This window comes from Triticum urartu, chromosome 6 (assembly GCF_003073215.2).
Source record: "Triticum urartu cultivar G1812 chromosome 6, Tu2.1, whole genome shotgun sequence".
Classification (NCBI taxonomy): domain Eukaryota; kingdom Viridiplantae; phylum Streptophyta; class Magnoliopsida; order Poales; family Poaceae; genus Triticum; species Triticum urartu.
Genome location: NC_053027.1, coordinates 92899735 through 92914497, shown reverse-complemented (window position 1 = coordinate 92914497; position 14763 = coordinate 92899735). Strand labels below are relative to the sequence as shown.

The 14763-nt window shown below is 44.1% G+C and overlaps 1 pseudogene; it reads right to left on the bottom strand.

Moving 5' to 3' along the window:
- Nucleotides 1–954: 954 nt before the first annotated feature.
- LOC125516598 overlaps nt 955–14763 on the bottom strand; it is a 55770-nt pseudogene continuing 41961 nt past the window's right edge.

Sequence of the window (14763 nt, the reverse complement as noted above, 5' to 3'; positions counted from 1 at the left end):
GTTTCTCTCTATACTAGTGCATACATACATATACAAAACCAATTGTCATCAAAAGAAATCAAATATTGTTTTTCTCAAACACTTATAATTCATCATAATTTCAAAGTAATCATGAAGAAGTTCAACGCCCATGTAGCTCCCACAAGTACTCCACAAGGTCATCACAAAGTTGTTCATGCCTCACACGGTCTTCAATCTGTCCATGCACTTGAAGAAATATCTAAAGATGATGTACATCCCTTCTTGGGCTCACATGAGCTATGTAACTTTTCCTGCTCTCATTCTCATATTGAAAGTCCTCTCGCTGACCTCGCTCGTCTTCTATGATTCTATTATGCATGATCACATAAGCTGTCATGATGCATCATAAAAGCTTTTGATCCCAAAATTTTGCCGGGACATGAAGAATGGCGAATCGAGTTTGCAACACCATTAGAATTCATGGGGGGAGAGAATTTTGGATCGCCAATACATGGAAGCAGGACAACGACCAACGTGTGATGCTCGATCGAGAGTTCCAATAGCGCATCCGCGAAGGAGCTTTCTCGCCTTCCTACATGCTTCTTAACGCTTAGCAAACCAAAATTTCTTGTTTCCTTGAGGGTTTAATATATCCCTTTTTCAGAAAAAATGTTCAAAATTAATAGTATACCGTGTTTGTTGTATTTTGTACCATTTTTTGGACTCCACCGATTTTAACGGCATCTGCATTTGATATCCGAGTTGTTCATCATGTTCCCAGTGACCTGGGTGATATATATGGAAGTTGATCACTAGCTAGGAAGCCGGGGGCGAAGGAAATGGTACGTCTAGATGTCCTTCTAGCATTAAGATGGCGGTTTTGATGGACGGCCTCGACTCAGGCTCTCCTTCACACACAAGAGCCCAACCTTCACCACCCGCTCCACGGCCACCGTATCGACCTCCTCCTTGCTTTTCATGGCCCTCTTCACCTCACCCTTCAGTAGGGCACTCATACACCAGCTCCATGTGGGTTTGTTCCTCGCCGACCTCCTCCATTTCCATGCTCCTCCTGCACGTCATGATCTCGAGCAGCACCACGCCGTAGCTGTACACATCAACCTTCGCTGTGACAAGGCCCATGCCCATGTACCACTCGGGGGCCAGGTACCCACGCGCGCCGCGGACACCAGTGAAAGTGTGTGTCTGATCAGGTTGGAGCAATTTAGCGAGCCCAAAGCCGACGATCTTTGTCGTGCCGGCCGCGTCTATGAGGATGTTCTGCGGCTTGATGTCACAGTGGATCACGCGACTGCTGAGCTCATCGTAGAGGTAGTGCAGACCCCAGGCTACATCGAGCGTGATGCCAAGGCGGTCAGACCACGGAGGCGTCGAGGCAGCACCCCTGAACAGCAGGTCGGCCATCGAGCCGTTGCTCATGAACTTGTACACTGATACGCCCATTTTGCATCATGTTTACCTACTGTTATTTATATTGTTTTATGCATGATAATGCTTTTTGGAGTAACTCTAATGCCTTTTCTCTCATAATATGCAAAGTTCACACAAAGAGGGAGAATTCCGGCAGCTAGAAATCTAGACCTGAAAAAGCAACGTCAGACTACCTATTCTGCACAACTCCAAATGAGCTGAAACTTCACGAGGAATTTTATGGAATAAATAAGAAATGATGGAGCAAATAACTACCGGAGGGGGGCCACCTGGTGAGCACAAGACACTAGGGCACGCCCTGGTGGGTTGTGCTCAGCCCAGCCCACCTCCGCTGCTCATCTTCTGGTATATAAGTCATTTTGACCTAGAAAAAATAAGGAGAAAACTTTCGAGACTAAGCGCCGCTATCTCGAGGCGGAACTTGGGCAGGAGCACTTTTTCCCTCCGACGAAGCGATTCCGCCAGGGGAACTTCCCTCCCAGAGGGGAAAATCATTGTCATCATCATCACCAACAACTCTCCCATCTTGGGGAGGGCTATCTCCATCAACATCTTCAACAGCACCATCTCATCTCATACCCTAGTTCATCTCTTGTGTTCAATCTTTGTACCGGAACTATAGATTGGTACTTGTGGGTGACTAGTAGTGTTGATTACATCTTTTAGTTGATTACTATATGGTTTATTTGATGGAAGATTATATGTTTAGATCCAATATGCTATTTAATACCCCTCTAATCTTAAGCATGATTATCATTTGTGAGTAGTTACTTTTGTTCTTGAGGTCACGGAAGAAATCTTGTTGCAAGTAATCATGTGAACTTGATATATGTTCGATATTTTGATGGTATGTATGTTGTGATCCCCTTAGTGGTGTCATGTGAACGTCGACTACATGACACTTCACCATATTTGGGCCTAAGGGAATGCATTGTGGAGTAGTAATTAGATGATGGGTTGCGAGAGTGACAGAAGCTTAAACACTAGTTTATGTGATATTCCGTAAGGGACCGATTGGATCCAAAAGTTTTGTGCTATGTTAGAATTTATTCTTAATATCTTAATACTTTTCTCGTAGTTACGGATGCTTGCGAGGGGGTTAATCATAAGTAGGAGGTTGGTTCAAGTAAGAATAACACCTAAGCATCGGTCCACCCACATATCTAAGGGTTAATTATCCTTTTGCCCTTAGTGGTGTCCATGTGCTCAGTTTTGCCCTCAGATGCGAATCGTGCTCAGTTTTGCCCCTAGTCCGTGCGCACCAACTCGTTCTGTGAACTCTGCCGTCTCTGTCAGGTCAACCTTTTGACTCGGCCCTTATAGGTGGGACTAGGCGACAGAGACGCCGTAGACGATCAGACCGTTGCACGCGTGGCTTGTGGGACCCAACAGAGAGCCCTTGAGCAGAGAGTCGTTGCGGGTGTGCTATATAAGCGGGTGACAGATAGCGGCAGTGACCACGGCGATAGAGAGCATGGTGGTGACCACGGAGAGAGAGAGAGCACGGCGGTGGGAAGCTAGCTATGGAGGGCGCGGCGGCGTTGAGATCCCCTTTGGCTTCGAGCTCCATTTCTTCCTCAAGCTCCCGCGCCACCTCGCGGATGCAGAGCCGGGCGCATGTGGACATGCCTATCTTTGTCTGTCCGCAGTGCTGGGAGGGCGTTGATCAGAGGGTTTCTCACACACCGAGGAACCAGAATCGTCTGTTCTACATGTGCAGCGAGAATGGGGTAAGAATCGGGGCAATTGCACCATTTTCGTGGTCGGGATCTTTGAGCAATGGGTTGATCTGTTTGGCGTTCATGCAGGTGACATGCTTCTTGTTGGAAATATGCCCTAGAGGCAATAATAAATAAGTTATTATTATATTTCCTTGTTCATGATAATCGTTTATTATCCATGCTAGAATTGTATTGATAGGAAACTCAGATACATGTGTGGATACATAGACAACACCATGTCCCTAGTAAGCCTCTAGTTGACTAGCTCGTTGATCAATAGATGGTTACGGTTTCCTTACCATGGACATTAGATGTCATTGATAACGGGATCACATCATTAGGAGAATGATGTGATGGAGAAGACCCAATCCTAATCTTAGCTCAAAGATCGTGTAGTTCGTATGCTAAAGCTTTTCTAATGTCAAGTATTATTTCCTTAGACCATGAGATTGTGCAACTCCCGGATACCGTAGGAATGCTTTGGGTGTACCAAACGTCACAACGTAACTGGGTGACTATAAAGGTGCACTATAGGTATCTCCGAAAGTGTCTGTTGGGTTGGCACGAATCGAGACTGGGATTTGTCACTCCGTGTAAACGGAGAGGTATCTCTGGGCCCACTCGGTAGGACATCATCATAATGTGCACAATGTGATCAAGGAGTTGATCACGGGATGATGTGTTACGGAACGAGTAAAGAGACTTACCGGTAACGAGATTGAACAAGGTATCGGGATACCGACGATCGAATCTCGGGCAAGTATCGTACCGCTAGACAAAGGGAATTGAATACGGGATTGATTAAGTCCTTGACATCGTGGTTGATCCGATGAGATCATCGTGGAACATGTGGGAGCCAACATGGGTATCCAGATCCCGCTGTTGGTTATTGACCGGAGAACGTCTCGGTCATGTCTGCATGTCTCCCGAACCCGTAGGGTCTACACACTTAAGGTTCGGTGACGCTAGGGTTATAGAGATATTAGTATGCGGTAACACGAAAGTTTTTCGGAGTCCCGGATGAGATCTCGGACATCACGAGGAGTTCCGGAATGGTCCGGAGGTAAAGAATTATATATAGGAAGTGCTATTTCGGCCATCGGGACAAGTTTCGGGGTCACCGGTATTGTACCGGGACCACCGGAAGGGTCCCAGGGGTCCACCGGGTGGGGCCACCTGCCCCGGAGGGCCACATGGGCTGTAGGGGGTGCGCCTTGGCCTATATGGGCCAAGGGCACCAGCCCCAAGAGGCCCATGCGCCAAGAGAAGAGAAAAAGGGGAGAGTCCTAAAAGGGGAAGGCACCTCCGAGGTGCCTTGGGGAGGATGGACTCCTCCCCCCCCTTGGCCGCACCCTTCCTTGGAGGAAGGGGCAAGGGCTGCGCCTCCCCCCTCTCCCTTGGCCCTATATATAGTGGGGAAAAGGAGGAGCAACCATACCTAGGGCCTGGCGCCTCCCTCTCCCTCCCGTGACACATCTCCCTCCTCCCGCAGCGCTTAGCGAAGCCCTGTTGGAATCCCGCTACTTCCACCACGCCGTCGTGCTGCTGGATCTCCATCAACCTCTCCTCCCCCCTTGCTGGATCAAGAAGGAGGAGACGTCGCTGCTCCGTACGTGTGTTGAACGCGGAGGTGCCGTCCGTTCGGCGCTAGGATCATCGGTGATTTGGATCACGACGAGTACGACTCCATCAACCCCGTTCTCTTGAATGCTTCCGCGCGCGATCTACAAGGGTATGTAGATCCACTCCTCCCTCGTTGCTAGATAACTTCATAGATTGATCTTGGTGACACGTAGGAAAATTTTAAATTATTTCTACGTTCCGCAACAGTGGCGTCATGAGCTAGGTCTATGCGTAGTTTCTATGCACGAGTAGAACACAAAGTAGTTGTGGGCGTTGATTTTGTTCAATATGCTTACCGTTACTAATCCAATCTTGATTCGGCGGCATCGTGGGATGAAGCGGCCCGGACCGACCTTACACGTACTCTTACGTGAGACTGGTTCCACCGACTGACATGCACTAGTTGCATAAGGTGGCTAGCGGGTGTCTGTCTCTCCCACTTTAATCGGATCGGATTCAATGAAAAGGGTCCTTATGAAGGGTAAATAGCAATTGGCATATCACGTTGTGGTTTTTCGTAGGTAAGAAACGTTCTTGCTAGAAACCCATAGCAGCCACGTAAAACATGCAAACAACAATTAGAGGACGTCTAACTTGTTTTTGCAGGGTGTGCTATGTGATGTGATATGGCCAAAAGGATGTGATGAATGATATATGTGATGTATGAGATTGATCATGTTCTTGTAATAGGTATCACGACTTGCATGTCGATGAGTATGACAACCGGCAGGAGCCATAGGAGTTGTCTTTATTTATTTATGACCTGCGTGTCAACTTAAACGTCATGTAATTACTTTACTTTATTGCTAAAGCGTTAGCCTTAGTAGTAGAAGTAATAGATGACGAGACAACTTCAAGAAGACACGATGATGGAGATCATGATGATGGAGATCATGGTGTCATGCCGGTGACAAGATGATCATGGAGCCCCAAGATGGAGATCAAAGGAGCTATATGATATTGGCCATATCATGTCACTACTATTTGATTGCATGTGATGTTTATCATGTTTTTGCATCTTGTTTACTTAGAACGACGGTAGTAAATAAGATGATCCCTCATTACAATTTCAAGAATGCGTTCTCCCCTAACTGTGCACCGTTGCTAAAGTTCGTCGTTTCGAAGCACCACGTGATGATCGGGTGTGATAGATCCTTACGTTCACATACAATGGGTGTAAGACAGTTTTACACATGCAAAACACTTAGGGTTAACTTGACGAGCCTAGCATGTGCATAGACATGGCCTCGGAACACAGAAGACCGAAAGGTCGAGCATGAGTCGTATGGTAGATACGATCAACATGAAGATGTTCACCGATGATGACTAGTCCGTCTCACGTGATGATCAGACACGGCCTAGTTGACTCGGATCATGTAATCACTTAGATGACTAGAGGGATGTCTATCTGAGTGAGAGTTCATAAGATGAACTTAATTATCCTGAACATAGTCAAAAGATCTTTGCAAATTATGTCATAGCTCGCGCTTCAGTTCTACTGTTTAGATATGTTCCTAGAGAAAATTTAGTTGAAAGTTGATAGTAGCAATTATGCGGACTAGGTCCGTAAACTGAGGATTGTCCTCATTGCTTCATAGAAGGCTTATGTCCTTAATGCACCGCTCAGTGTGCTAAACCTCGAAAGTTGTCTGTGGATGTTGCGAACATCTGACATACACATTTTGATAACTACGTGATAGTTCAGTTAAACGACTTAGAGTTGAGGCACCGAAGACGGTTTTGAAACATCGCGAAACATATGAGATGTTTCGAGGGCTGAAATTGGGATTTCAGGCTCGTGCCCACGTCAAGAGGTATAAGACCTCCGACGATTTTCTTAGCCTGCAAACTAAGGGAGAAAAGCTCAATTGTTGAGCTTGTGCTCAGATTGTCTGAGTACAACAATCGCTTGAATCAAGTGGGAGTTGATCTTCCAAATGAAATAGTGGTAGTTCTCCGAAGTCATTACCACCAACCTGCTAGAGCTTCGTGATGAACTATAATATATCAGGGACATATATGATGATCCTTGAGATATTCGCGATGTTTGACACCACAAAAGTAGAAATCAAGAAGGAGCATCAATTGTTGATGGTTGGTGAAACCACTAGTTCCAAGAAGGGCAAGGGCACAAAGGGATACTTCATGAAACGGCAATTCAGCTGCTGCTCTAGTGAAGAAACCCAAGGTTGAACCCAAACCCGAGACTGAGTGCTTCTGTAATAAGGGGAACAGCCACTGGAGCAGAATTACCCTAGATACTTGGTAGATGAGAAGGCTGGCAAGGTCGATAGAAGTATATTGGATATACATGGTGTTGATGTGTACTTTACTAGTACTCCTAGTAGCACCAGGGTATTAGATACCGGTTCGGTTGCTAAGTGTTAGTAACTCGAAATAAAAGCTACGGAATAAACGGAGACTAGCTAAAGGTGAGCTGACGATATGTGTTGGAAGTGTTCCCAATGTTGACATGATCAAGCATCGCACGCTCCCTCTACCATTGAGATTGGTGTTAAACCTAAATAATTGTTATTTGGTGTTTGCGTTGAGCATAGACATGATTGGATTACGTCTACCGCAATACGGTTACTCATTTAAGGAGAATAATGGTTACTCTGTTTATTTGAATAATACCTTCAATGGTCTTACACCTGAAATGAATGGTTTATTGAATCTCGATCGTAGTGTTACACATGTTCATGCCAAAAGATAGTAATGATAGTACCACCTACTTGTGGCACTGCCACGTAAGTCATATCGGTATAAAACGCATGAAGAAGCTCCATGTTGATGGATCTTTGGACTCACTCATTTTTGAAAGGATTCAGACATGCGAACCATGTTTGTTGGTAGATATGCATGAAGAAACTCTATGCAAATGGATCGTTTGGACTCACTTGGTTTTGAATCACTTGAGACATGCAAATCATACGACATGGGCAAGATGACTGAAAGCCTCGTTTTCAGTAAAATGGAACTAGAAAGCAACTTGTTGGAAGAAATACATTTTGATGTGTGCAGTCCAATGAGTGTTGAGGCGTGTAGTGGATATCGTTATGTTCTTACTTCACAGATGATTTGAGTAGATATTGAGTATATTTACTTGATGAATCACGCGTCTGAATTATTGAAAGGTTCAAGTAATTTCAGGGTGAAGTTGAAAGATCGTCGTGACAAGAGGATAAAATATCTATGATATGATCATAGAGATGAATATCTGAATTACGAGTTTGGCACAGAATTAAGACATTGTGGAAATTGTTTCACAACTAATACAGCCTGGAACACCATAGTGTGATGGTGTGTCCGAACATCATAACTGCACCCTATTGGATATGATGCATAACATGATGTCTCTTATCGAATTACCACGATAGTTTATGGGTTAGGCATTAGAGACAACCACATTCACTTTAAATAGGGCACCACGTAATTCCGATGAGATGACACCGTATGAACTATGGTTTAGGGAAACCTAAGCTGTCATTTCTTAAAAGTTTGGGGCTGCGACGCTTATGTGAAAAAGTTTCAGGCTGATAAGCTCGAACCCAAAGAGGATAAATGCATCTTCATAGGACACCCAGAACAGTTGGGTATACCTCCTGTCTCAGATTCGAAAGCAATAAGGGATTGTTTCTAGAATCGGGTCCTTTCTCGAGGAAAAGTTTCTCTCGAAAGAATTGAGTGGGAGGATGGTGGAGACTTGATGAGGTTATTGAACCGTCTCTTCAACTAGTGTGTGGCAGGGCATAGGAAGTTGTTCCTGTGGCGCCTACACCAATTGAAGTGGAAGCTTGTGATAGTGATCATGAAACTTCAGATCAAGTCACTACCAGACCTCGTGGGATGACAAGGATGCGTACTACTTCAGAGTGGTACGTAATCCTGTCTTGGAAGTCATGTTGCTAGACAACAATGAACCTACGAGCTATGGAGAAGCGATGGTGGGCCCGGATTCCGATAAATGGCTCGAGGCCATATAATCCGAGAGAGGATCCATGTATGAAAACAAAGTGTAGACTTTGGAAGAACTACTTGATGGTCGTAAGGCTCTTGAGTACAGATGGATTTTAAAAGGAAGACAGACAATGATGGTAAGTGTCACCATTAAGAAAGCTCGACTTGTCGTTAAGGTGTTTCCCGACAAGTTCAAGGAGTTGACTACGGTGAGACTTTCTCACTCGTAGAGATGCTAAGAGTCTGTTGGAATTATATTAGCGATTACTGCATTATTTATGAAATCTTGCAGATAGGATGTCAAAACATTGTTTCCTCGACGATTTTCTTGAGGAAAGGTTGTATATGATACAACCGGAAGGTTTTTGTCAATCCTGAAAGATGCTAATAAGTATGCAAAGCTCCAACAATCCTTCTAAGGACTGGAGTAAGCATCTCGGAGTTGGAATGTATGCTTTGATGATGATCAAAGATTTTGGGTTTATACAAAGTTTATGAGAAACTTGTATTTCCAAAGAAGTGAGTGGGAGCACTATAGAATTTCTGATGAGTATATGTTATGGATCAGAAATGATGTAGAATTTCTGGAAAGCATATAGGGTTATTTGGAAAGTGTTTTTCAATGGAAAGCCTGGATTAAGCTACTTGAACATTGAGCATCAAGATCTATAAGGATATATCAAAACGCTTAATGGTACTTTCAAATGAGCACATACCTTGACATAATCTTGAAGGTGTTCAAGATGGACCAGTCAAAGAAGGAGTTCTTGCCTGAGTTGTAAGGTATGAAGTTAAGACTTAAAGCTCGACCACGGCAGAATAGAGAGAAAGGACGAAGGTTGTCCCCTATGCTTAAGACGTAGGCTCTATAGTATGCTATGCTGTGTACCACACCTGAAGTGTGTCTTGCCTTGAGTCAGTCAAGGGGTACAAGAGTGATCCAAGAATGGATCACAGGACAGCGGTCAAAGTTATTCTTAGCAACTAGTGGACTAAGGAATTTTCTCGATTATGGAGGTGGCAAAAGAGTTCGTTGTAAAGGGTTACGTCGATGCAAGCTTAGCACCTATCCGGATAGCTCTGAGTAGAGATACCGGATACATATAATGGAGCAACAATTTAGAATAGCTCCAAGTAGAACAGTTATTTGGAAAAGCTCCAAATAGAACGTGGTAGCTGCATCTGGGAGATGACATAAAGATTTGTAAAGCACACACGGATCTGAAAGGTTTAGACCCGTTGACTAAAACCTCTCTCACAAGCAACATGATCAAACCCAGAACTCATTGAGTGTTAATCACATAGTGATGTGAACTAGATTATTGAATCTAGTAAACTCTTTGGATGTTGGTTACATGGCGATGTGACCTGTGAGTGTTAATCACATGACGATGTGAACTAGATTATTGACTCTAGTGCAAGTGGGAGACTGTTGGAAATATGCCCTAGAGGCAATAATAAATAAGTTATTATTATATTTCCTTGTTCATGATAATCGTTTATTATCCATGCTAGAATTGTATTGATAGGAAACTCAGCTACATGTGTGGATACATAGACAACACCATGTCCCTAGTAAGCCTCTAGTTGACTAGCTCGTTGATCAATAGATGGTTACGGTTTCCTTACCATGGACATTAGATGTCATTGATAACGGGATCACATCATTAGGAGAATGATGTGATGGAGAAGACCCAATCCTAATCTTAGCTCAAAGATCGTGTAGTTCGTATGCTAAAGCTTTTCTAATGTCAAGTATTATTTCCTTAGACCATGAGATTGTGCAACTCCCGGATACCGTAGGAATGCTTTGGGTGTACCAAACGTCACAACGTAACTGGGTGACTATAAAGGTGCACTATAGGTATCTCCGAAAGTGTCTGTTGGGTTGGCACGAATCGAGACTGGGATTTGTCACTCCGTGTAAACGGAGAGGTATCTCTGGGCCCACTCGGTAGGACATCATCATAATGTGCACAATGTGATCAAGGAGTTGATCACGGGATGATGTGTTACGGAACGAGTAAAGAGACTTACCGGTAACGAGATTGAACAAGGTATCGGGATACCGACGATCGAATCTCGGGCAAGTATCGTACCGCTAGACAAAGGGAATTGAATACGGGATTGATTAAGTCCTTGACATCGTGGTTGATCCGATGAGATCATCGTGGAACATGTGGGAGCCAACATGGGTATCCAGATCCCGCTGTTGGTTATTGACCGGAGAACGTCTCGGTCATGTCTGCATGTCTCCCGAACCCGTAGGGTCTACACACTTAAGGTTCGGTGACGCTAGGGTTATAGAGATATTAGTATGCGGTAACACGAAAGTTGTTCGGAGTCCCGGATGAGATCCCGGACGTCACGAGGAGTTCCGGAATGGTCCGGAGGTAAAGAATTATATATAGGAAGTGCTATTTCGGCCATCGGGACAAGTTTCGGGGTCACCGGTATTGTACCGGGACCACCGGAAGGGTCCCAGGGGTCCACCGGGTGGGGCCACCTGCCCCGGAGGGCCACATGGGCTGTAGGGGGTGCGCCTTGGCCTATATGGGCCAAGGGCACCAGCCCCAAGAGGCCCATGCGCCAAGAGAAGAGAAAAAGGGGAGAGTCCTAAAAGGGGAATTATTGCTACGTTCCGCAACACTTCTTTCTTTGGGTCGATGCTCTGGCCAAGACTCTGATGAATGAACTGCAACAAGAGCATGAAGAATGGTTGCACATGCTGCCACAAATGGCAGTGGCCGCAGCACGAGCTCTGGAAGAAGAGATGGAGGGCGAAGCATGCACTGACAGAGAGCTAGCTGTTGAGCTTAGGATGTTGAAGAGGAAGGTTAGGAAGCTTAAAGATCAAGAAAAAATACCAATACCCGTTTGCAATTACTTTTGGGCATTTGTAGGTATGGTAATCGCACTGGTTGTAATGTTGAAAATGTATGGAAAGACATGAATTATGGAGGAATTTGTAAACTTGAAATTGTATGAGAAATTCACCTAGTTTAAATGTTGGTCAAAGTTGTTTAAATGTTGAAAAAATAGAAGAAGTGACCAACATTTAAATATGTTGAAAAAAGGAAGAAGAAATGAGGAATTCAGAAACTTTTGATCAATGAAATGCAGCTCTCTGCTCTGCCTTTCTTTCAAAAAAAAGGTTCCTCTGTGGCCCAAATTCAGAGCGTAGAGCCAAGTGCCGGCTAGGCTAATGGGCCAACGACATCCAATTAGGCCCATTCCGGGGTTCTCTTCCGTGTTTTCTGTTTACTATTCTGATTTAATTTAGGCAGTAAATCATAATGCTAAAACTTTTTGTGGAAGCTAATTGAATTATTCCAGAGCCAAACAATTAATTTTAGAATTTTTCTGGAATTGTTAAATATTTAATAGCAATTTAATTACTCCAATTCAAATATACCATGATTTAAATCAAAGACCAAAATGTCATGGAAAATGTGCCTTAGCTCTGCTAGAGGTTTACACTTGGTGCCAAAATTAATGAACATTTTTAAGGGCATTACATTGAGAAAAAAATAATTTGTCTAAAAAATGAAGGGTGGAAAATGCACAAAAAATTGGTGCGGCTGGGGACTCGAACCCAGGACAGCGTGGGATTGTGGCGTTTAGGGCTGCGCTGGTAACCACTAGGACAGACGGAAAGACTTTGACATGGGTAGGGAAGGAAGGTATACATAGTGAGACCATTTGTTTGTACTGAATGTTTGCACCCACGTGAGAGTGGTTTTCCTTTGTTTTGCACTAAAATTTTGGAGGGTTGAAACGTATGTTTGCACTGCCACATGATTTTGGTTAGAGTGGCACTTGGTTTAGGATTTAAAGGGAATAAATTTGCATGTTAGTTCATGACTTGGTTTAGGCAATAAATGATATGTTTGGGCACGCATTTTTTAACACACATAATAACTTGGATAGATAAGATGCAACACACTGTACCCTTACATAGATGGGTACCCATAGATAAGTTCACGGACACGACACGACACGGCACACACGACACGCCACGACACACACGACATAGAAAAGCAACAAAATAAAAACAATAAAACTAAAACATGACGAGCTTGACTCCGGGCTCACACCCCTTCTTGAACATCTTCATGTTGACCTCCTTATTCCACCTTGGCCGCACGGCCCTTCAACACCATCTTCAACTTCACACCTCCTCCTCCTCATCGTAGGGAAGGGAGTGCATCTGGCCTGGAGTGGGGAAGATGCTCTCGTGGTTGGTGAAGATGTTGTACACCGTGAAGAAGATGGACTCGCAGCCGCACCAAAAGACTTGACCGAGGAGCTCGCGCGCGTCAAACGGGTTGGTGAAGGTGACCGTGAGTAGTAGGAGGATGCCGTCGCAGTCACGAACGTCGTTGAGGGTGAACATCCTAGGTGAGCCTCGTGGGAGGTGGGCATAGCCGGCTCTGAGGAAAGCGCGAGTGAGCACAACGGACCCCCTCCACCTTGAAGTCGCCCACACACGGAGCTCCCTCTCCACGAGCACGCTCAGTGGGTAGTGCAGCTCTGGCACGACAGGCGGACGAAGGAAGGTCGGCCCGTTGTACTGCATCTTCACTTGGTCGCTTGGGTGTTTGAAGTTGGAGAGAATGGATCTGGCTTTGAAGGAAATATTCCCTAGAGGCAATAATAAAGTTATTATTTATTTCCTTATTTCATGATAAATGTTTATTATTCATGCTAGAATTGTATTAACCAGAAACTTAGTACATGTGTGAATACATAGACAAAACAAAGTGTCCCTAGTATGCCTCTACTTGACTAGCTCGTTTATCAAAGATGGTTATGTTTCCTAACCATAGAAATGTGTTGTCATTTGATGAACAGGATCACATCATTAGGAGAATGATGTGATGGACAAGACCCATTCGTTAGCTTAGCATTATGAGCATTATAGTTTCATTGCTACTGCTTTCATCATGACTTATACATGTTCCTCAGACTATGAGATTATGCAACTCCCGGATACCGGAGGAATACCTTGTGTGCTATCAAACATCACAACGTAACTGAGTGATTATAATGGTGTGTCCGAACATCATAACCGTACTTTATAGGATATAGTGCAATCTATGATGCCTTTTTACCGATTTACCACTATCATTTTTGGGTTATGCATTAGAGACAGCTACATTCACGTTAAAAAGGGCACCATCTAAATCCATTGAGACGACACCGTATGAACTGTGGTTTAGCAAGATACCTAAGCTGTCATTTCTTAAAGTTTGGGATTGCGATGCTTATGTGAAAAAGTTTCATCCTGATAAGCTCAAACCCAAATCGGAGAAGTGTGTCTTCATAGGATACCCAAAAGTAACTATTGGGTACACCTTCTATCACAGATCCGAAGGCAAGATATTCGTTGCTAAGAATGGATCCTTTCTAGAGAAGGAGTTTCTCTCGAAAGAAGTGAGTAGGAGGAAACTAGAACTTGATAAGGTAATTGTACCTTCTCCTGAATTGGAAAGTAGTTCATCACAGAAATCAGTTCCAGTGATGCCTACACCGATTAGTGAGGAAGTTAATGATAATGATCATGAAACTTCAGATCAAGTCACTACCGAACCTCATAGGTCAACCAGAATACGTTCCACACCAAAGTGGTACGGTAATCCTGTTCTGGAAATCATGTTACTAGACCATGACAAACCTACGAACTATGAGGAAGCGATGATGAGCCCAGATTCTGCGAAATGGCTTGAGGCCATGAAATCTGAGATAGGATCCATGTATGAGAACAAAGTGTGGACTTTGGTTGACTTGCCCGATGATCGGCAAACCATAGAGAATAAATGGATCTTCAAGAGGAAGACGAACACTAATAGTAGTGTTACTATCTACAAAGCTCGAATTGTCACAAAAATGTTTTGAAAAGTTCAAGGTGTTGACTACAATGAGATTTTCTCACTTGTATCGATGCTTAAAAGTCTGTCCGAGTTATCTTAGCAATTGCCGCATTTTATGAAATTTGGAAAATGGATGTCAAACCTGCATGGATTTCTTAAAGAAGAGTTGTATA